Here is a 21,632-nt window from a genome sequence, read left to right as displayed (position 1 = left end):
TGGGCCATCTGTCCCTAGAGGCCATGTCAACAGTACGACTTCGTGGGTGACCCAGCCTGCCCTTACCAGAATGACTTCAGGCTTTTTGGGTGTCGTTGTACAACCTTTCTTGGGAGCTACCGAGGCTTCCAGGAGGCTCCAGGGCAAAGCATTTCTAGAAGATGCGGCCAAATTGTATGGCAGGTCTCAACCATGATTGACGTTCCCTTCAGAGGTCCTTCGAAGCACCGTGCCAGGCCTGGGATGCCCTGGTGCAGGGTGTTCCCCGTCCCTGAGGCTGTGTTGCTTCTGCAGGTGCAGAGAGCAGAAGTACAGTTATGAAGGTCTGCCAACGACGTCCGTGATCATCGCGTTTTATAACGAAGCTTGGTCAACCCTCCTTCGCACCGTTTACAGTGTCCTCGAGATGTCCCCAGACATCCTGCTGGAGGAGGTCATCCTGGTGGATGATTTCAGCGGTAGAGGTACCCGGCCTCCCCTCTACCCTGCCCTGACCTCCCCTCCCCCCACCCTGCCCTCCCTTGACCCCCATCCTCCCCTCCCCTGCTCTTGCCTCTGAGCTCTGTCTGGTTCTCGCTGTGGACGGGTTCTGATTGAAAGCTGTGCTGGGCTGTTCTCTGCGAGGCTCTAGATAACAGTGATTTACAGGAGATAACAGGGAACGTCTCCCTGCAGTTGTGGTATGGCTGTAGAGGGCAGGTGTGGGAGCAGGTGTGGGGGACAGGTGTGGGGGATAGGTATGGGCTATAGGCATGGGGGAACAGGTGTAGAGGGCAGGTGTTGGGGGGTGGGTGTGAGAGAGAGGTCTTGGGGACAGAGGTGGGGGAGAGGTGTTGGGGGCCAACTGTGAGGGAGGGTGTGAGGGCAGGTGTGGAGGCAGGTGTGGGGGCCAGGGGTGGGGGCAGGGGTGAACACTCGCCTTCTTTGGGGTGCTGTGCTCCCTGGGCTGCCCCAGCCTTGCCCCTCCCCTCTCTCTCTCACTCCCACCTGTACTGAAGGGTGTCCAGGGGACTTGGGCAGCACCTAGTAGGGGGTCTCACCTCCCACCCTGCAGAAGAACAGTCACCTGGCCACACCTGGCTGCAGGGGACGCTCAGGACTGTAGTCTCGCTTGTTTGTTCTGGGGGCCGCTGGGCGGTTCTCCGGGCTTGCTCCTGGCACTGTGCTCAGGGCTCACTCCTGGTGTGCTCAGAGGACCAGGTGGGGCGTTGGGATCACACATCTTAACCTGGGGGACTGATGTCTTTTGGGTGGTGGCCATGTACTCGGCTGGAAATCGTGGAGAGAGAATTCGGGGTCATTCAGCGTTGCCCATGACAGCGTTGCCCATGACAGAGTGCAGGGCAGGTGAGCGTGAGGCGATGCCGATAGAGCCACCTGGGCACCAAGTCCTGACAGTCCTGAGACCTGGGCGCCTGGGTCCAAGGGGGGCACGTGGGAACGTTGCTGGTGGTTCTAGAGTTCTCCGTCCCAGCCTTCCCTTGCCCGGGCAGGGCGGGAGTGAGCCGGCTGCCCCATTCTCCTCCCCAGAGCACCTGAAGGAGCGCCTGGGAGCCGAGCTGGCCCACCTGACCAAGGTGCGCCTCATCCGCGCCACCAAGAGGGAGGGCCTGGTGCGCGCCCAGGTTGCTCAGGGCTTCGGGGGCCAAGGGCGACATCCTCACCTTCCTGGACTGCCACTGCGAGTGCCACGAGGGCTGGCTGGAGCCGCTGCTGCAGAGGTGCGTGGGCGGTGCCCAGTGGGAACACGGGAGACCCAGCTCCGTGGGCCTCGGGCTCGGCCTGGGTGCCCTGTCCCCCAGTCTCAGGCCACGGCTCCATCCCTGGTCACATGATCAGGGACCCTGGTCTGGGAACCTTCGAGGGTATCAGGCGCTGCTGTACCCACGGCTTGCTGGTATAGGGGAGTTGCTTTTACTGCCGCTGGTCAGGTGCCTGAGTCGAAAAGTGCTGCCATGGGCAGAGAGGCCAAGAACAGGATGGTGTGGATCTGACTTTCCCAGGTCATCCAGTACCTGTGTTGCCTGGGGCTCCTCAAGTCTGAAGGGACCCACAGAAATGGTGATTCACAGTAATTTCTCTTATGTATTTATTTATTAGGTAAGGTAAGGTAAAGGCCCTCCCGTTGATCGTCGATTTGCTCGAGCGGGCCCAGTAACGTCTCCATTGGAGACTTTGTTGTTACTGTGTCTGGCATATTCAATACTCTCGGTAGCTTGCCGGCCTCTCCAAGAGGGGCAGAGGAATCGAACTCGGGTCGGCCATGTTGGCCGCTTGTAAGGCGAACGCCCTACCCGCTGTTTTGCTTTTATGGGTCGCACCCGGCAATCACAGGGGGTCACTCCTGGCTCATGCACTCAGGAATTATTCCTGGTGGTGCTCAGGGGATTCTGTGGGATGCTGGGAATCAAACCCGGGTCAGCCGCGTGGAAGGCAAAAGCCCTACCCACTGTGTTATGGCTCCAGCCCCTGTATTTTTTGGGGGGGGGGAGTTGTGTGTGTGAAGGGGCTTACCCGTGAGTGCTCAGGGCTTACTCTTGGTTCTGTATTCAGGGATCACTCCTGGTGGTGTTCAGGGGACCACATGGGGTGCCGGGGATTGAACCAGGGCAGCCACCGGTCGGGCAGGCACCTTCCCTGGGGTCCTGTGTCTCTGGCGTCCACCTTCCTTAGCCTCACTAGGAAACCATGAGCAGAATCATGGACAGGAAGCAGATGGCCCTCGCCTGGGTTACTTTTATCTTCTTACCCCTGTAGTCTTAAACTATGCTTTTAAGTATCATTCTTTGAAAGGGTTTTAAATGCAGGTGGGAGGGGAACCACTCCAGGCTGCCCTTCCCCCAGACCCACCTTACTCCCTCCACTTCCTCCCTCCTGATGCTGCATCACTGTTGTCGGCCACCCCCAGACTTCTCCAGGTGGGCTGTGCCCCCATGTGGCGTGGACAAGGATGCGGGGGGAGGGGTTCAGGGTCTGCGCAGCTGGCCTCTGGAGCACACGCACCCACTGTCTTCTCTCCCAGGCGTGGGTGTCCATCATCTGGCCCCCAGCCTCACCCTGCTGCTCTCTACCCTCCCCATCTCTGTCCTCACCCACTCTGGCTCCCTTCATGGCTTCTTTCTCTTCCTCAGCTTCAAAGAGGGTCCCGGCAGCTGGACTCCCAGGGGCCCAGGCCAGTGCCAGGGGCTGAGAGCAGAGCCATCATCGTGTCTCGCTCTCCCTCTGAATCCCAGGCTGGAGGGTGGCATTGGGGACCGATGCCAGGCAGGGTCCAGAAGCAGGGGACCTGAGGGTACACACTGGGCCTCAGTGGGAGCGAGCATGGCTTGGAAGGGGCGCGGGCGTTCCCGGTCACTCCGGTCCTGGCCATATCTGGGTGTGTGTGTGTGTGTGTGTGTGTGTGTGTGTGTGTGTGTGTGTGTGGTCACTGCAGGATCGGGGATGAGGAGACGGCGGTGGTGTGCCCCGTGATCGACGTTATTGACTGGAACACTTTTGAGTACCTGGGCAACTCCGGAGAGCCTCAGATCGGTGGCTTTGACTGGCGGCTGGTGTTCACGTGGCACGTGGTCCCTGAGCGGGAGCGGAAGCGGATGCAGTCCCCCATCGATGTCATCAGGTCAGGACTGGCTGGGAGCGTAACACCCCCCCCCCCCAACAACTGCAGCAGACGCCCGGGGGGAGGGCAGGGATGCTTCGCTGGGGCCCCACCTGGTTTTGTTCTAAAGCATCTGCTGATTATTTTTTTACTCTACACCCACCCCGCTCTAAGTGTGGGGTTCATATTCATTGGCCTATTTTGTTTATTTAAAAACAAAGGTGAGGGGGCTGGAGAGATAGTTCATGGGTAGGGCGCTTGCCTTGCAGGAGTTTGCCCTGGGTTCGATCCCCCAGGCACCCTGTTATGGTTTCCCGAGCACCGCCAGGAGTGATTCCTGAGTGCAGAGCCAGAAGTTGCTCCCGAGCATTGCCGGGTGTGGTCCCAAAGCCAAAGCCAAAGTCAAAACAAGATAAATAAAAATAGGGTGAAGTATGTATCCTAAAATGTACTGCTCTGACCGTTCTTAAATATATAACTTGGGAGACTCAAGCGCGCTTCTCCCTCGACCTCGCAGAATCTCTCCAACCGTCAGGCGGTGTGTGTCAACCCCAGCCCCTAACGGCTCCATGGCCTCTAACACACCCCCACAAAAACTTTCCCCCTTCCAGACGCCTCACGCGAATGAGGCCACCACGCTTTGTCCCTTCGCGTTTGCCTTCTTGCCGGTCCCGAGATGTTTGCCTTGGGAACCCATAATTCTGCCTTGTGTCAACGTGGCCGGTTTTGTTGGCCCCTTCACCTCCGGTGGGTGTGTCCGCCGTCCAGGAGTTGTGTGCCATGCCCCGGGGAGGACTGATATCACAGGTGCCCTGCCCCCTGGACTGGTGCCAGTCTCCAGGGCCCGAGGTGGCTGGCTGCCACTTCCGGCTGTCCAAGTGGGCGTGGGGTTCTGGGTCAGGTGGCGACTCCATGGTGACGACTCTGAGCACTTAGTGGCAGGCCTCTGTGGGACTGAAGCCAGTTAGGGGATGGGTGAGGGCGCAGGGTGAGGGCGGCCGAGAGTCAGCGTTGGTCAGTGGGTGAGCCTGGGTCTGAGCCCGGCTGCTCGTGTTCTGTTTCATTTGTTTGGCTTAGTTTTCGGGCCACACTTGCTGAGGCTCGGGGTTACTCCTGGCTCTGCACTCCGGAATTACTCCTGGTGCCTCGTGGTGAGGGAGCTGGTGGGCACAGGATGGGGTGCAGGGACCAGGCATGTGTTAGGAGGCTCTGCAGACTTCCCCGTCAGAAATGCGGGCGCAGGAGAAGACGGAGGCTGAGACTGGGGGTGGGGGGACCTCCGGGGCGGTGGGGGGATTTGGAGAAGCTGATTGACATCTGGGAAAAAGGACGGATTGAGGGTGGCACCCGGATTGCTGGAGTGGCCACTGGGGGGCCGCTGGCATTGCCCCTCACACAGCAGATTTAGAGACTGAGGCAGAGGAGGAGGGATCATGTGTCAGGTCACAGATGCAGCCTGTGATGTCGAGACATACTCCCTCCCCCCCAACTCCCTCCTCCAGTGCACACATATGAAGACATGTGCACAAACCCACACACATGCACACATGCAGCAGCTTCATGGTCGGTTGCCTGCCCCTCCCACAGTCTCATCTCAGTTTTTTTTTAATGTAGGAGTACTGCTATTTATTCAGTCACTGATTAGCTGATTGAATTGTGCATGAACTCCACACATGATCTCAGCTTTCTTGCATGTTTCAGTCACCATGTTCCCTAATCTTATACCCTAAAGCCATGTGAATGTGCTCTCATGCTGGCACCCCTCCCTCCCTCCCTTTTCCCTCCTTCCCTCCCCCACTCCTTCCTTCCTTCCTTCCTTCCTTCCTTCCTTCCTTCCTTCCTTCCTTCCCTCCCTCCCTCACTCTCTCCCTTTTTTCTTTCCCTCCCTCCCTCTTTCCTTCCTTCCTTCCTTCCTTCCTTCCTTCCTTCCTTCCTTCCTCCGTCTCTCCCTCCCTTCCTCTCTCTCTCCCTCCCTCCTTCTCTCCCTCCCTCCTTCTCTCCCTCCCTCCTTCTCTCCCTCCCTTTTCTCTCTCTTCTCTCCCTTCCTTGGTCTTCCCTCCCTCCTGTTCTTCCATCCCCCACCAAGGAGTCCCACTGACCTTTCCCCGTGTACTCTGAGCCTGCAGTGCTGGGAGGGCCCCCCAGTGCCACCACAGAGACCCGGCTGCCACCAGTTTCCTACACCCACATCTGCACTCTGGGGTGCTTCCCTTCCAGCTTTCGACCTGAGCCACCTCTGGGGGCCGGGGAAGACGCCAGAATCGAGGGCTTCAGGGAAATGTGCTAGAATCATCTTTCATGCCCTCCAGCAGCCCCCAGCTGCATCTGTGAGTGCCTGGGCTCTGCTGTGAGACCACCACCACCGCCCACCCCGCCACCCTCCCAGCCATGTGCTCTCTCCGCCCTCTCTCCGGGTCCATCTGCAGCTGCCGGGGTCCTCTCATGCTTAGACTTTGCCCATGCTGAGGCCTTCCCAGCACCGTTCATTCCTCTATACTGGACACGCCCCGGGCCTGTACCCTCTCCGCCCTGGAAACAGCTGTCCCTGCCCTTGACCCCTCGAGAGCACATGCATCACACGCAGTTCTGTGATTATTTGGAGGGGTCTGGGAGCTTCCCCGGCTAGGACTCCCAGCAGAGCCCCCCCACCACCAGTGCTCCCAGACTGATGAAGGCAGATCAGGCCTGGGTAAGGGTTCCTGCGGCTGGCACTGAGACGCAGGTGTTGCAACTCTTCCAGGTCCCCGACAATGGCTGGTGGGCTGTTTGCTGTGAGTAAGAAATATTTTCAGTATCTGGGGTCTTATGATACAGGAATGGAAGTTTGGGGCGGAGAAAACCTCGAATTCTCCTTTCGGGTCTGTCTCTCTTTCTGTAGCCGTGCTTGTCTGTCTCTCTCTCTCTCTTTCTCTCTCTCTCTCTCTCTCTCTCTCTCTCTCTCTCTCTCTCTCTCTCTCTCTCCCCATGCCTCTGTCTCTCTGGATTTCATGAAAACCTGTTGGGCTTTCCCCCGCCTTGGCCTTTTGTCCAGTGTCCTGAGAGTGGACACGTGGACAGCCTATATATGTGCTTCTCTCATCTGACCTTCTCACAGAACGTGCTTTTAACTAGAAAAGCAGGAGGCAGGGAAGGAACCTCCTAGGTCCCCTGATTCTTTTCTTTCCCTCTGCTGCCCTGGGCCGAGGTTGGCCCCAGACACAGCATCCTGCCTCCAGGTCCACCTTTGGTCGCCAGGCTTGCTGAGCTCTTTAGGAAGTCATCTCTGTATGTAGATAGCAGGGTGACATTCAGAGTTTGACACCGAGAAGAATTCTCGGGAGAGCTTGTTAAAGGGGTCAGGTTCAGTGGCTGGACGTGCAGGCAGGAGCAAGAGTCACATTCTAAACGAGTGAACCCCCTGAGGCCGCCCTCTGCCCTCAGAATCCCCGAGTGACAGTTCTGTGAGAACCCCCGCCATTTCCGTGGGATTCCCAATGAACTTGTGTCTGGCATATTACATTTCAAGACCATATGCCATTGGTCATGCTTTTTGATGATGTTAAAATTTTCTGTTTAATTTTTTTTTTTGGCTTTTTGGGTCACACCCTGCGATGCTCAGGAGTTCCTCCTGTCTCTGTGCTCAGAAATTACTCCTGGCGGTGCTTGGGGGACCATATGGGATGCTGGGAATCAAACTTGGGTCAGTCGCGTGCAAGGCAAACGCCCTACCCACTGTGCTATCGCTCCAGCCCCTCTGTTTAATTTTTGTGAGAAATTTTTTCATCTTTTCTGCTTGCTTGTTTTGTTTTGGGGCCACACACAGTGGTGCTTAGGGGTTACACTGGGCTCTACCCTCAGAGATGACTCCTATCTGTGCTCGGGGGACCATATGGGATGCCGGGGATTGAACCTGGGTTGGCCCCATGCCAGGCAGTATGCTCTACTCGCTGTACTAGTGTTCTGGCCCCTGGAATTTTTTTTTTAAGTAATAGAACATCCCAGCTTTGCATAAAGAGTGAACCAAATAGAAATTTTATCTTCCACGCAGGGCTTTCCTTCTCCCATCGTAAGGTACTGTCCTTTTGGGTCTTTTTTTTTCAAAAAAATTTTCTTTTTGAATTTGGTTGAAATCCAAACTCAGGGCTCACTCCTGGCGGTGCTCAGGGGACCGTGGGAGCTGCCAGAAACTGAACCTGTGTCAGGTACATGCAAGGCAGGTGCCCAACCCCATTGTACTGTGTCTCCAGCGCTTCAGCTGCTTTTCTGGATGGTTCATCCTGGGGACCAGTGGTGGGGTGTGATGGTTCACACCTCTCTTGCCCTTGCATGAGTCTACCTTGTTGGGTTTTGAGGTGTGCTTTTAATGGTCTTTCTGCCTCTCCTCCAGGTGCCAGCCTGCTCTTCCTGTGTCTGGCAGTTCCTCTTTCTCCCTTCCCAATTCTCTCCTTCCTAGCTGCTTTCCTCTCTTCTCTGGCTAGGAGATCAGGTAATCCGCCCGTGTGGACTGTCACCCACCCACGAGCTCCTGGCCGGGCCCACTCTGGGCCCTGTGAGCCCCACGCATGAGCAAGCAGTGCATGGGCTTGTGGTCTTGGTTCTGGTGGCTAGACCTTGGGGCCGCTCCCTTGTTCTTTGGCTGCGTTCTGGAGCCCGCGTGTGCATGGGGGTGGGTGAGGCAGGGATGGGCGGTGGGGTGAGGAGTGGGGTGGGCGGGGGTCGCCAGTTTCATGGCCTGGAGGGTGCGGTCTCGGCAGTGTCTTTTTGGGTGATGCTTGGTGCCCGGCCTCTGTCCTCAAGGGACAGCCGTGCCGATGGACCCGCTCCCCTCACCCAGCCACTCCGCTGCCCTGCAGATCTGGCAGTGTGGCGGGACCCTGGAGACGCACCCCTGCTCACACATCAGCCACGTCTTCCCCAAGCAAGCTCCCTACTCACGCAAAAAGGCTCTGGCCAACAGTGTCCGCGCTGCTGAAGTGTGGCTGGATGAGTTCAAGGAGCTCTTCTACCACCGCAACCCCCACGCACGCCTGGTGAGCTCCTCCAGCCCGCCCCGTCTGCTTTCACCCCTGCAGGCCGCCTCAGAACCAACCCCCCCTTCCTCCTCCCTCCTCCCTCCACCCTCCGTGCCCGCACATCCACTTCCGGAGGGAGAAGCTGCGGTGGGCCTTGGTGAGGCCAGTGGGGGACTACTTGATTCCTCCATGGTTGTGATGACCCTCTGCTGATGTCTCTTGATGCCCACCCGGCCTTGAGAATCACACCCAGCAGCTCATGCTGCCCACCCCAGGTTGGGGGACCCTGAGCTTGTTGCTTCTAGGAAAATCAGGGCTGGGTTTCAGCTACCTCCAGCCACTGCATGTTCTTCAGATCGTGGGTATTTCTGTCGTGGAGGGGAGGTCAGGCCCCATGCCATGGTCGCCAGGGCCTCTTCCTGGCTCTGCACTCAGGGATCATGCCTGGTGATTTTTTTTCTGGGAACCAAATGAGGTGGCAGGGACCAGGGCAGGGTGGCTACCTGCCAGGCAAGCGCCCTGCCCTTTGCACGAGCTCTCTGGTTCCTGTTTACTTATGACCCCCACCTGGAGGTGCTTGGGGTCTACCCTTGACTCAGTGCTGGGGGTTCCCTGCCGTGCCGGGACTCGGACCTGGGCCTCCTGTATATGCTCTTGACCATTGAGCTATCTCTTCAACGCAGAGTATGTGTGTGTGTGTGTGTGTGTGTGTGTGTGTGTGTGTGTGTGTGTGTGGTGCCAGGGATGGGTCATGCATATGTGCGCTATCTCATCTCATCCCAGCCCCGTCTCTTGGCTTTGCATGCGTGTCTACCTCACCCAGCCTTCCTCAATCTGTCCCATTGAAGAAGTGCTGTGTGTCCAGGGATGCCCACAGGGCTGGGGTTTGGGGCTCCCATCATGTCCTAGGTGCTTCATGACCATCGAGGTGCACTGGGTCTCTCCAGGCTGGAGCTGGGCAACGGGGAACCCTGTGTGTGTGCGCGCGCGCATGTGTGTGTGTGGGGGGGGGGCGGGGGGGTTGGTACCCAGGCTGCCACAGCTCTCTCCCTGGGCACCCACCCACACCTGCACAGCTGGGGCTTGGGGGCATCATCACATCCCAGGACTGGGGTGGGGTGGGGTGGATTGAGGGGCAGTGGAGGACCTTCAGGCTGACCGCATGGACCCCCCTCAGGAGTCCTTTGGCGACGTGACCGAGAGGCAGCAGCTCCGTGAGAAGCTCAAGTGTAAGGACTTCAGGTGGTTCCTGGAGAACGTGTATCCTGAGCTGCACGTGCCCGAGGACCGGCCCGGCTGCTTCGGGATGGTGAGAGGGCTGCGCCCGGGGGGGCTGCCGGCAGGATCCCCAACCCCTGCATGGGGCAGGTCCTCGATGGGGTCCCTTGGGCTCCCCAGCCCCGGCCCTCCCCTGTTGTATCCCCTGGCTCTTCCCCTCCCCCGGCTGGGTTTGGCTCTCAGCTCGCTCACGTGGAAGCATGTGAAAGAGAGTCAGGTTCTGCCTGTGATTTTGTGCATGAGGAGACTGAGGCTTGCCTGGACTCTCCACACCACCTCTACCCATCACATCACTTCTCACCCTAGTCTCAGTGTCTGGGCCAGTCAGTCATTCCCACCTCAGGGGTCCTTGGGGACCAGTGGGGGGTACAGGAGGATGGGGCAGGAAAAGGAGAGTCACTTCTGTTGTTCACCAAAAGAAAGAGAAAAGAAATCTTTGGGGGGGGGGCAGAGAGATAGTCCCGGGGTTAAGTTTAAGCTTTGCCCTCTGTGTGGCCAACCCTAGTTTGATCCCCGGTGCCAGACGTGGTCCCCTGAACACCGTCAGGAGTGGCCCTTGAGTACCTCGAAGTATGGCCTAAACACCCGTTCCGCACCCCCTCCAAACCCCTGCACACAAATGGGACGTATTTGGGCTGTGGGGGTTGGGGTTGGGCTTCACCCGGTGGTGCTCAGGGGTCACTCATGATGGTGTTGGCGTCAGACTGGGGCTTGGTTGCCTACCTGGCAAGTGCCCTCACCCCCCAGACCCTCTCCGGCCCCAGTGCCATTCACTCTGGAGAGAAATCACGCCAAGGTAGAGACTCCCCTCTCCTGGGCTGCACGGCTGGGCGACGCTGCTTCCCCCATTCTGGAAGCCCTTTGGTCAGAGCCCAGCGGGCTTTGAATACGATCAAATCCTTGGCCACTGTGAAGTGTCCAGGTCTCCCGAGGTGCCGAGAGGATCAGGAGGCCGTCGTGGGCTGCCTGCCCCAGGGAGTGTGTCACTCTTGCTCGCCCTGCCTCTGTCTCCTGCATCCCCACCCCACCCCGTCCCACTGCATTTCTCTTTTGTCCAAGCGCAGCCCTGGAGGGGATGATGGGGCATGATGCTCTTCAGGCCTTTGCACGTGACCAAACTGGGCACTATCCCCAGCACCCCATAGGATTCCCCACCAAGCACCACCAGGTGTGATCTCTGAGCACAGAGCCAGAAGTAAGCCCTGAGCATTGCTAGATGTGATGCTCCCCTCCTTCCCCCCCAAAAAAAAATCCAAAATGAATAAGTTAATAATAGGTAAAAATATCAGAAGCTCTTATTTATTTGTTTATTTTTGGTTTGGGGGCCATGCCTGGCGGTGCTCAGGGATTTACTCCTGGCGGTGCTCAGGAGGTCCTGTGGGGTGCTGGGGTTTGTCCATGTGCAAGGCCAGCCATCTGACCTGCTGTACTGTCGCTCAGGTCCCAGAAGCTCTTACTTTTGGGCCTGGTTCTTGTGCCAGGCCCTCCTCACTTCCTGTTTCCCCTCCCTCAGCATCCTGGTTGGACTCAGTTGTGTGTAAACCTGAACTGGAAACTCCCCTTATGTTTCTTGGTAGCTCCAGAATAAAGGACTGCAAGGACTCTGCTTTGACTATAATCCTCCTGATGAAAACCAGATTGTGGGGCACCAGGTCATTTTGTACACCTGTCATGGCCTGGGCCAGAACCAGGTAGGTGACGCTTCTCTCTGGAAAAAGGCAGCAGGGGGCCCTGGGTTCAAGGTCTTGGGAGCCTCTTAAAGAGGGAAATTGGAGAAAATCTATGTGTGTTATTGTTTTTTAATTTTTATTTTTTTTATTGAATCACTGTGGTATACAGTTACAGGCTTTCATGATTGAGTTTCAGTCATACAATGATCAAACACCCATCCCTCCACCAGTGCTCATTTTCCACCACCAATGTTCCCAGTGTCCCTCCCGCCACCCCCATCCCCTGCCTCTATGGCAGACAATTTCCTTCTTACTCTCTCTCTACTTTTGGGCATTGTGGTTTGCAGTACAGATACTGAGAGGCCATTATGTTTGGTCCTTTATCTACTTTCAGCACATCTATGTGTGTTTTTTAAAAAGTGAATATTTGACCTCTTCAATTTATGAAGGTAATAGAGACTCATTGTAAATATTTGAGAAATAGAAAGTGAAGCAAGTGTGCCCGAGAGGAACTGGAGAAACGCCTTAGGATGAAGATGAGTTTCTTGTCCCTCTTTCTCCTATGCAGAGACTCTGGCTTCTGTTTTTTAACTAATTGTCATCATTGTATGTTTATGGTTTATATTTGATTGTTTCCTCTTGCATGATCCATGCATGCTCAGATGTCTTTTTTGGGAATATTGTGCCTTTTGGCCTCTTGGTGGTTCACATCATGTAGTTCTTTGTTTTTATTTTTGTTTTTGAGTCACACCTGGCAATACTCAGGGGTTACTCCTGGCTCTGCACTCAGGAATCACTCCTGGCAGTGCTCAGGGGACCATATGGGATGCCAGGGATTGAACTCAGGTCAGCAAGGCTAACACCCTCTCCACTGTATTATCCCTCTGGCCCTGCACCATGTAATTCTCGAGGGGTGAGATGAACTGATTCTCTGCCTGCAAAGGTAATACAGACTCATTGTAGAACATCTGGGAAATAGAAAACGGAGCAAGCAGTGCCCAATAGGACCCAGAGAAACCTGTTTGTGCAGTTATGACTAACCGTGCACCAATACCTACAGTTAGAGGAAGAAAAAGGAAAACCCTGCAGATCTGGGTTGGCTCAGGAGGGCACCTACTTGGCCGGAGAGGCTGGATTCCAGCACCCTGTCTCCCTGTGTGACCCAGGCCTGCTCTCTCCCTGGAAGTGCAGTTCCTGCCTGCACAGGACATTTTAGTGATTCCACGGTGCCATTGCTTGGATCAAACTCCCTCAAGTTTGCCGGGAAGAGGCAGAAAAGCCCAGAGAAGAGAAAGGGCAGCTCAGGCCTCAGAGTTGCCCACTTGGCTACTGAGACCGTCCATTTTCTGGCCAACTCAAGGGTAGGGACAGTGTGGGGTCTCAAACACCCAGGGAAGAAGCAGAGCATGAGAAGGGGGCCTTGGGGAACTCTGGCCAGGCACTCACAGACCCTCAAGACTGGACACTCAGGCTCTCTGCCTGGCCCCTGACCTCTGATCCCGCCTGGTGTCCGTCCATTTCTCCATGGCCGACAGTAACCGTTGCCCACAAACGGCTCCTTTGCAGTTCTTCGAGTATACATCCCGGAAGGAGATCCGCTACTGTGTAAACACACAAAAAATAAAACGGCCGGCGGTCTGGCCGTTTCCCCACTCCAGGGAGGTCGATGGCGATGGTCAGGCGAAGGAAGGAAACGAGGCTAAGCTAGTTGGTCTTAGTAGCCGTTTATTACATGGAAGAGACGTATGTCATGGAGGCCTCAGGAATCCTCGAGCACGTGCGCCTTTGTTCTCTCCGCTTCTGTCCTCAGCCCCATCTTCCCAGGTTCTCTGATGCATGTGTCCCCCCAGAGAGCCCTGAAATCTCCCTTATATAGATCATAGTACCTCTAAAGGGCGCAATATAATGATGTCATCAAAAGGAGATACAGAAAGAACATTGAGGAAGCAAACATACATTGTTTCCTTACATCTGCAGGCCAGTAATCCTGGCCTCACCTTTTCACAAGCTACAAGCACTTAGATTAGCACAACAAAGACCAGTCTGCTAGAGCTTGGAATCTACATCTCCAAAAAAGCAGTCTCATCCAAGCTAGTCAGGACACACAGGAAACTGCTTCTAGGACGTGTTTCTCCTCTCCTTGTCCAACCAACATATAAGCATACATAATATTAATCATTTCGTATGGACACAGTAAGAAATACTTTGAACTTATAGAATTGCTCTCCTAGGGCCATCTCAATCTCAGACTGCAGTGCTCAGGCCAGATATCTTTCCTATTCCTAGCAGCAGGGCCCTAGTCTTGTCGTTACTTTTGGATCATGACATCATTTGCCTATGATCAAACTCTTAACTTATAGTTAAGAATCGTGGCACCTTGGCCTGGCCCATCACGATGCCAGGGTAGCACATAACTTACCGGCTTGCCCTGGTTCCATCCAGTCCCACGTCGGGACCCTGCCCTTGGAGTGCTAGGAAGTAAGGGCAACTGAGGCTTAAGTTGAGAAGGCAGATGCCCAGGAGTGAATAATATTCAAAGCCAATGAATTCCTAAGTTACGGAGCATATTAATTAATTGTCTTCCTGTATCTATGCAAAAGGACATTGCATTAAAGTAAACTGCTCAAAAGACATAAGGAGAGGAGAAAGACAATATTAACTTACAGTACAGCTTCAGTGTCTAAGAAGGATGAGACCTTACAAATTGGTAGGGGAAGAGAGGATAGAAGTGGTTACAAGCAGACAAAGTAATGGGAGTGACTCGGGAGCACTGTGATGAGTACAATCTGATAAACCCAAGCTCCGTGTACTCCAACAGCTACAACACCCACCAGCCCGAGGGGTGCGTGGCGGTGGAGGCGGGCGGGGAGAGCCTGGTCATGGAGCTCTGCCAGGACCCGGTCCCCGAGAACCACTACTTCCTCCTGCGCCCGGTGAGTGGGCAGTGTCATCCATGCTGTCAGTCTTGGGGCTGTAGTAGACCCTGGAAGTCTCAGGGAGGAGCGGGCCCCAGGCATGCTGGGATAAGGGACATGCTGGGAATGGGGGTGGGGTGGGATGGGGAACTGTTGGGGCCTTTTTCTTGCAGGATCCCTAATGCTTGGTCTGTCTTCTCTTGTTCACTTGAAGTTGCTAGGGGCTGGGCGGGGCTTGAGACCAGCCTGGGGGCTGCTGCTGCTGCTGTGGGAATGGGGTCTCCTTGAAGCAGATGTGAGGGCAGATCCTGCAGGGGGAGGGTTGGGGTGGTGGGGAAACTGTTCTACTTCTGTAAACCTCACCTGCATTTTCCCCAGCTCTGGAATCAGGGGGAGCGGAAGGGGAGATAGTTACAGGGGTCACCAAAGCACACACCCAGCCCTGGATTTATACCATGTGGCCCCTCCTGAGCTTCACCATTTCCAGCCCTGGAGGTCCCGAGCATCACTGGGATGGCCCTGGTGGCCCCCAGCACTGCAGGACCTAAGCATCACCTCCTCAGGTCTTAGCATTCAAGCAGATGGCCTGCTTGGCCCAAATCCCCAGGGTTTTCTATCCCAAGAGTGCTCTGGAGGACCCCCTCCAGTAAATAAATAACTTAAGAGGTGAACCAAATAAAACGAGGGCAGTACCCATAGCTTTGGCCAACTCTAGGAAGGACTCGGTGGATAGCCGGCAGCTTCCTTGGAAGCTGTCAAGCCCAGGCAGGGGCGCTGAGTGGTCACTTGTAGCACAGGGCCAGGCAGGGATTTCCTAAGGTGCTTGTCCTGTGGGCAGCCATCCCTGGTTCAATCCCTGGCACCACCTCTAGTACCCAGGCCCCTCTAGAAGTGACCCCTGAGGACCCAAGCATCCCACCCCCCACAGAAATGTTCCTTGCAGTGTACACTACCCCCACTGGGGTCTGTTCTCCATCACCATGGATTTGGAGCGGGCAGTGGATGCAGGCCCAAGAGGTACTAGGTTCCTCATGCTGCGACCCCCTATGCTGTGGACGCTTGAGGAGATTTGTAATTCGGCTGTAGCTTTGGCTCATTCAAGCACAGTTGGAGCACTGAAGAGGAGACAAATAATAAGAATGAAAAAGGAAAAAAAAAACCCCAAACAAAAAACAAAAAACCTGTCCTCTTTCCTTGGATTCATTCTCAGCCTGGCCCCAGGGATGGGAAGATTCTTCTGTCATACTTACAAAGGGTTCATTCTATGTATGAGAAGAAAGTAGAGGACATTTTCTGGTAGAAATATGTTACAGTTAGGAATGAGAAGTGGAGTCTGGAAGGGTGATGATTCTTGGGTCAGAGGGAGGCTGTATGACAGGCTGTACCTCCGTGCCCCAGACCTTCTGGGTTCCTTCACCCAGTCCAGATATTTCTATATATATATTTCTGAAAGGACAAAAAAAAGATCCACAGGCTCAAGAACACATTTTTTAAAAAATAATTTTCAAATTTTATTTTTATTGTTTGGGGGCCACACCTGGCAATGCTCAGGGGTTACTCCTGGCTCTGCAATCAGGAACGACTCCTGGCAGTGCTTGGGGGACCATATGGGATGCCAGGGATCGAACCCGGTTCAGCCATGTGCAAGGCAAATGCTCTACCTGCTGTACTATTGATCCAGTCCTGCAAGAACACATTTTCAGGAAAAATCCTGTGAGGAATCACTTCTCATTCTCTGAAATTGCCTGTGATCTTTCCTAGGATGGTTCTTTGTTTCACGAACAGTCGAAGAAATGTGTTCAGGCCGAGAAGGAATCCAACGACAAGTTTGTCCCACTCTTACGGGACTGCACCCTCTCAAGCCGTCAGCAGTGGTTCTTCCAGGAACAGATGCTATGACAGGCGGGAGCACACCGGAAGTGAGGGCCCTAGCCCCTGGGCCCAGCAGAGAGGGGCCGGGCTCCCCGACAGAGCGCCCACTCAGCTGCCTGCCTCCGATGCCGAAGGTTAAGGTGGGATGGGATTCGGTGCATAATGTGAATGCACTTGGTACTGGTTTGGAAACATTTGCCACCGTTCCCAAATACCCCCGTTTTCAAAGGGTAACCATCAAATGATCACTCGTGGTTTTCAGGGAATTAAAATTTTCAAATATTTTTCTATTATTTTTTCTTATTGTGTTGTTTTATTTCCTCTAGAAAAGAGGTATATAATTCAAGTTGGTATTTGCAGTAGTTCCCAGGGCATGTCTGCAAGAGTTCCCAGGAAATCAGACTCACAGCATGTACTTTGCACCCCTTGGTACTACCTCACAGGCTGGGTTGGGTGTTTCCTCCCTGTAGATAGGTAAAATCTAGGAATCTGGCATTGATTCCTTCTGGGCATTGAGAGATTACTGATGTATTTACGTATTTAATAAAAAGGCTATTTAGTGGGGCTGAAGCGATAGCACAGAGGGTAGGGCGTTTGCCTTGCACGCGGCCAACCCGGGTTCGATTCCCAGCATTCCATATGGTCTCCTGAGCACCACCAGGGGTAATTCCTGAGTGCAGAGCCAGTAGTAACCCCTGTACATTGCCAGGTGTGACCCGAAAAGAAAAAAAAATTCTATTTAGTTATTTATTTTGGTGGAGGCCACACCCACTACTTTGTCAGTCTCGTGGAGAAGAGAATGTTTTCTGTGGATTTCATAGCCATGTTTTGCAGGGGTTCCCATAATATGCTTTCTGAACTTATCACACTCTTTTCAACTTCTTCCTGTTATTTCCAGTAAAAGACAGCACATTTGCATCAGTAGAATTGTAACCCTACCGCCCCCACTGTGATATCATGGACTATCTTTTTTATTTTGCTTACTTTTTTTGTTGTTGTTTTGGGGCCACTTCCCGCAGTTCTTAGGACTTACTCCTGGCTCTGTACTCAGGAATCACTCCTGGCAGTGCTCAGGGGACCATATGGGGTGCCAGGGATTGAACCCAGGTTGGCTACATGCAAGGCAAATGCTCTACCTACCATGCTATCACTCCAGCCCCACATTCTCTTATATTACCCATATATGTGCCATTTGCCTATATGTAGCGAGTCATTTTTCTCTTGCTGCTTTGAGATTTTTCTGTGTGTGTGTGTGTGTGTGTGTGTGTGTTAACAGTTTAGGATGTCTCTTGGTGTAAACATAGAGTGATAGCACAGCGGGAAGGGCACTGCCTTGCACACAGTCGACCTGGGTTCATCTCCTGACATCCTAGATGGTCCCCCAAGCCCCACCGAGAGTGATTGATTCCTAAGTGCAGAACCAGAAATAACCCCTGAGCATCTCTTGATGTGGCCCCAAAACAACAAAACAAAAAAGAATAGATGTCTAGGTGTAGTGGATTTGTGTTTATCATCCTTGGGATTCACTGAGATTTTGAGAAAAAGAGCTTTAAAAAGTCAATATGGGATGGTCTTCGTCTTAGCTTTTGCTGCTCCTTTCTCTGTTCTTTAAGTTAGATAATGTCTAATGAGTAATCTTTTCATTTCACATCTTCTGCCATCTCAAACCTGTTGACATCATGAAGCTTTGTGAGTTTTTTTGGTCTTAAATTTCATTTACAGTACTTTCAACTCCAAATATCTCTCTGGTTCTTCAAACATCTGATGATGTCTGTTTCTCTGCTGAGATCCCCAATATATTGATTTAATGTTAACACATGTTCCATTAATCCTTTGAACAGATTTCCTTAGTTCTCAGAATATATTAATAACAGCTTTGAAAGATTTTATGATTCAGCAACTTAAAACAACTCTAAAAGCCCATTGGTTGTTTTTCACCCCTCTCCATTAGCATGAGTTTGCTGCTGATTCAGCCAGTAGGAGAGGGTCTGTTGCTAAATGGTATTATTTCTTTTTTAGTGTTCACTGAATTAAATGAGGTCTACCCAGTATAATTTCCTTTGTTGAAAAAGATTTAAGTTTTAAGTTAAAAGTTAAATTGAGACTTAAGTTCAGAGTCAGCTGATGAGGTTAAAAAGTCAACTTCATTTAACATTAAAAAACTTAAAAGTTAAATGATTAGCGGCCTTAATGCCATCCTACAAAATTTGTTTTTTTAAAATGTTATTCCACTATCTTCCAGGTTCTGCTCACTCTCGAGGGGAGGGGACTATGGGGGCCAGGACACAGGAATTCTGCAGATTAGCCTGTTATTTTGCTTTCTCTGGTCCAGTGGGTTATTTGACTAATATTATAAATGATGCAGGTGTGTTTGGAACTGGTTTCAGAGGTGCCCATCTCTCTGAAAGATGCCTGCTTACCAGGTGAAAAGATTCCCTTTTAAAAACCTGTAACAATTCCCGGAACCAGAGTGATAGCACAGTGGGTAGGATGTTTGCCTTGCACGTGGCCGACCCGGGTTGATCCCCAGCATCCCATATGGTCCCCCAAGCACCGCCAGGAATAATTTCTGAGTGCAAAGCCAGGAGTAACCCCTGAGCATTCCTGGGTGTGATCCAAAAAGAAAAAAAACTATCAATTCCCAAGAACATTTTCGGAGACTGAGGGTACAGAACCATTCCCGGTAGTGCTTGGGGGTTGCTCCCATCTCTTTATTGAGGGGTTGCTCCCAGGGATGTTGGGACCAACCTTCATGCAAAGCAGGTTCTCAGTCTCCCAGGAAACTGAACCTTTGTTGCTGGACAAGCCCCTTTGTGTCAGCTGGGCAGGATTCATTTTATTTAAATGGGCTACTTACATGTTTCTTGGGCTGGAGCGATAGCACAGCGAGTAGGGCGTTTGCCTTACACGCGGCCAACATGGCCGACCCGAGTTCGATTCCTCCGCCCCTCTCGGAGAGCCCGGCAAGCGACCGAGAGTATTCGATATGCCAGACACAGTAACAACAAAGTCTCCAATGGAGACGTTACTGGGCCCGCTCGAGCAAATCGACGATCAACGGGAGGGCCTTTACCTTTACCTTACATGTTTCTTGATGGTCGAATATGGATGAAACATTACATTCCCAATTCATTGGCGTCCTTTTTCTCCTTCGGCAAAGCAGTTATTTTCAGGCTTATTACAATGTGCACAGACTTACCTGTACCTTGTGAAGAGGCAGGATCAGGCCCAGGAGGGGAGATGCTGCCACCTCACGAGCTCCAGGTGGTGCCAATCTCATGGACCAGGGATGGTGTTTGAGGAACAGCATATTCCTGTGGGACTAAGGGAGAGGCATCAACCCTGGGTCTGACCAGTCCCTACTGTATTACTCTGACGTGCCCACGAGATGGTGCTGTCCCCCTAGGAAACCTGATCCCCTTAGCCATCAAATCTGTAGCACTGTAGCACTGTCCTCCCATTGTTCATTGATTTGCTGGAGTGGGCACCAGTAACGTCTCCATTGTGAGACTTGCTGTTACTGTTTTTGGCATATTGAATATGCCATGGGAGCTTGCCAGGCTCTGCCGTGCAGGAGGGATACTCTTGGTAGCTTGCTAGGCTCTTGAGAGGGACAGAGGAATTGAACCCGGGTCGGACACTTGCAAGGCAAACACCCTACCCGCTGTGCTATCGCTCTGGCCCCTCAAACCTATTGGCAGAAAATTCCTCTGAATCCTAGGCCCAGGGATTCAGATCTGGAAGGCACCAGAAACCTGTGCTGGTGTAGCTGGCGTGATCAGCGGGAGGCCAGCAAGGGAAGGGAGTTGGCCTGAAATACCAGAGCAAGGTTGAGACAGCTTCCTCCTAGTTAGCATCCTCCACATGGGTTAGGGATCTGGATTCTAAAATAACCAGCATGTGCTCTACTTAAAGGGTGCTGTCAGCTGTCTCCATGGGAAATCCCCCTTTCCTCTATGGCACTGGACTAGACTTTAAAGTCAAGCTACTCACCTCAGGGCCAGAGAGACAGTCCAGTGGGTAAGGTTTTTGCCTTGCATGCGGTTGATGAGTGTTTGATCTCCATACCCCATTTGATCCCTGGAGCCACCAGGAGAGAACCCTTGAGTGCAGAGTCAGCTGTGAGTCCTCAGCACCCCCTGGTGAAGTAAAAGGAGAAACAAATAGAGTAAATGACCCCTCTTGAGAAAAAGTCTCTAAAAGCTTTGCCACTTGCCTTGTTGTGTCTGAGTCACAGTGTATACTGGGCCCAGGGCTGGACACTGCCCTGCTCCAGTCTGCTGAGGAGTGAGTTCTCATGCAGCATTCTGTGTAAACTCAAAAAGGGCACAGCTTCGGCTATTAACCGAAAGGTTGGTGGTTCGGGCCCACCCAGAAACGCCAGATGTGTGAACTCAAAAAGGGCACAGCTGCGGTGGCGGCTCTGTCTCTCCCGCCGCCCGCGTTCGGTAGTCTCACCCTGCTTCCCCCACCCTGGGGAGGTCGATGGCGATGGGCAGGCGAAGGAAGGAAACAAGGGCCAGTCTGGTTGGTCTTAGTTATAGTTTATTCCAGTCCTCTCTCCATCCACTCCGGTCTCTCTCTCCTCTGCCTCCCCTTGCTCATTCTACAGTCTCATTATATCACCCAGGATGAGGGATTGGGATAATAATTACACATAGGTGTGGTCACAATCAATAGGGGTAGAATTCTTTCCCTCAGGGAAAGCCGCTCTTAGGACAGATCCTCTCTCAGCAGGACGACCCACCCTCGAGCGGAATCCCATGGGTGTGTTTCTCCTCTCCTTGCCCAACAAGCATATTAGCATATATAATATAAATAATTTTGTATGGATACAGTGAGAAATACCTTAAACTTATAGAATTGCCCTCCGAGGACCATCTCGATCTCAGACTACAGTGCTCAGCCCAGATAGTCTTTCCCACCTCTACCAGGATCCTAGTCTCATCGTTACTTTTGGATCATGACAGCATTTGTCTATGATCAAACTCTTATAGTTAAGAATCGTGGCACTTTGGCCTGGCCCATTTTGATGCCAGGGTAGCTCACCACTTGCCCTGGGTCCATTCAGTCCCTCATCGGGACCCTGCTTTTGGGGTGTTAGGAACTAAGGGCAACTGAGGCGTAAGTCAAGAAAGCAGATGCCCGGCAGTGAATAATATTCAAAGCCAATTAAATCCTAAATTACAAAGCATAATGTTAACCGTCTTCCTGTATCTATACAAAAAGGGCATTGCTTTAAAGTAAACTGTTCATAAGGCATAAGGAGAGGAGAAAGGCAATATTAACTTACAATACAATTTCAGTG

The 21,632-nt window shown here is 53.1% G+C and overlaps 1 pseudogene; it reads left to right on the top strand.

Annotated features, from left to right (window-relative positions):
* Window positions 1-16,351, top strand: part of LOC130026622 (polypeptide N-acetylgalactosaminyltransferase 12-like) — a 63,002-nt pseudogene extending 46,651 nt beyond the window's left edge.
* Window positions 16,352-21,632: the final 5,281 nt, after the last annotated feature.

The sequence above is a fragment of the Sorex fumeus genome, unplaced genomic scaffold, assembly GCF_029834395.1.
Source record: "Sorex fumeus unplaced genomic scaffold, SorFum_2.1 ptg000034l, whole genome shotgun sequence".
Taxonomy (NCBI): domain Eukaryota; kingdom Metazoa; phylum Chordata; class Mammalia; order Eulipotyphla; family Soricidae; genus Sorex; species Sorex fumeus.
This window is presented reverse-complemented; position numbering and strand designations above follow the sequence as displayed.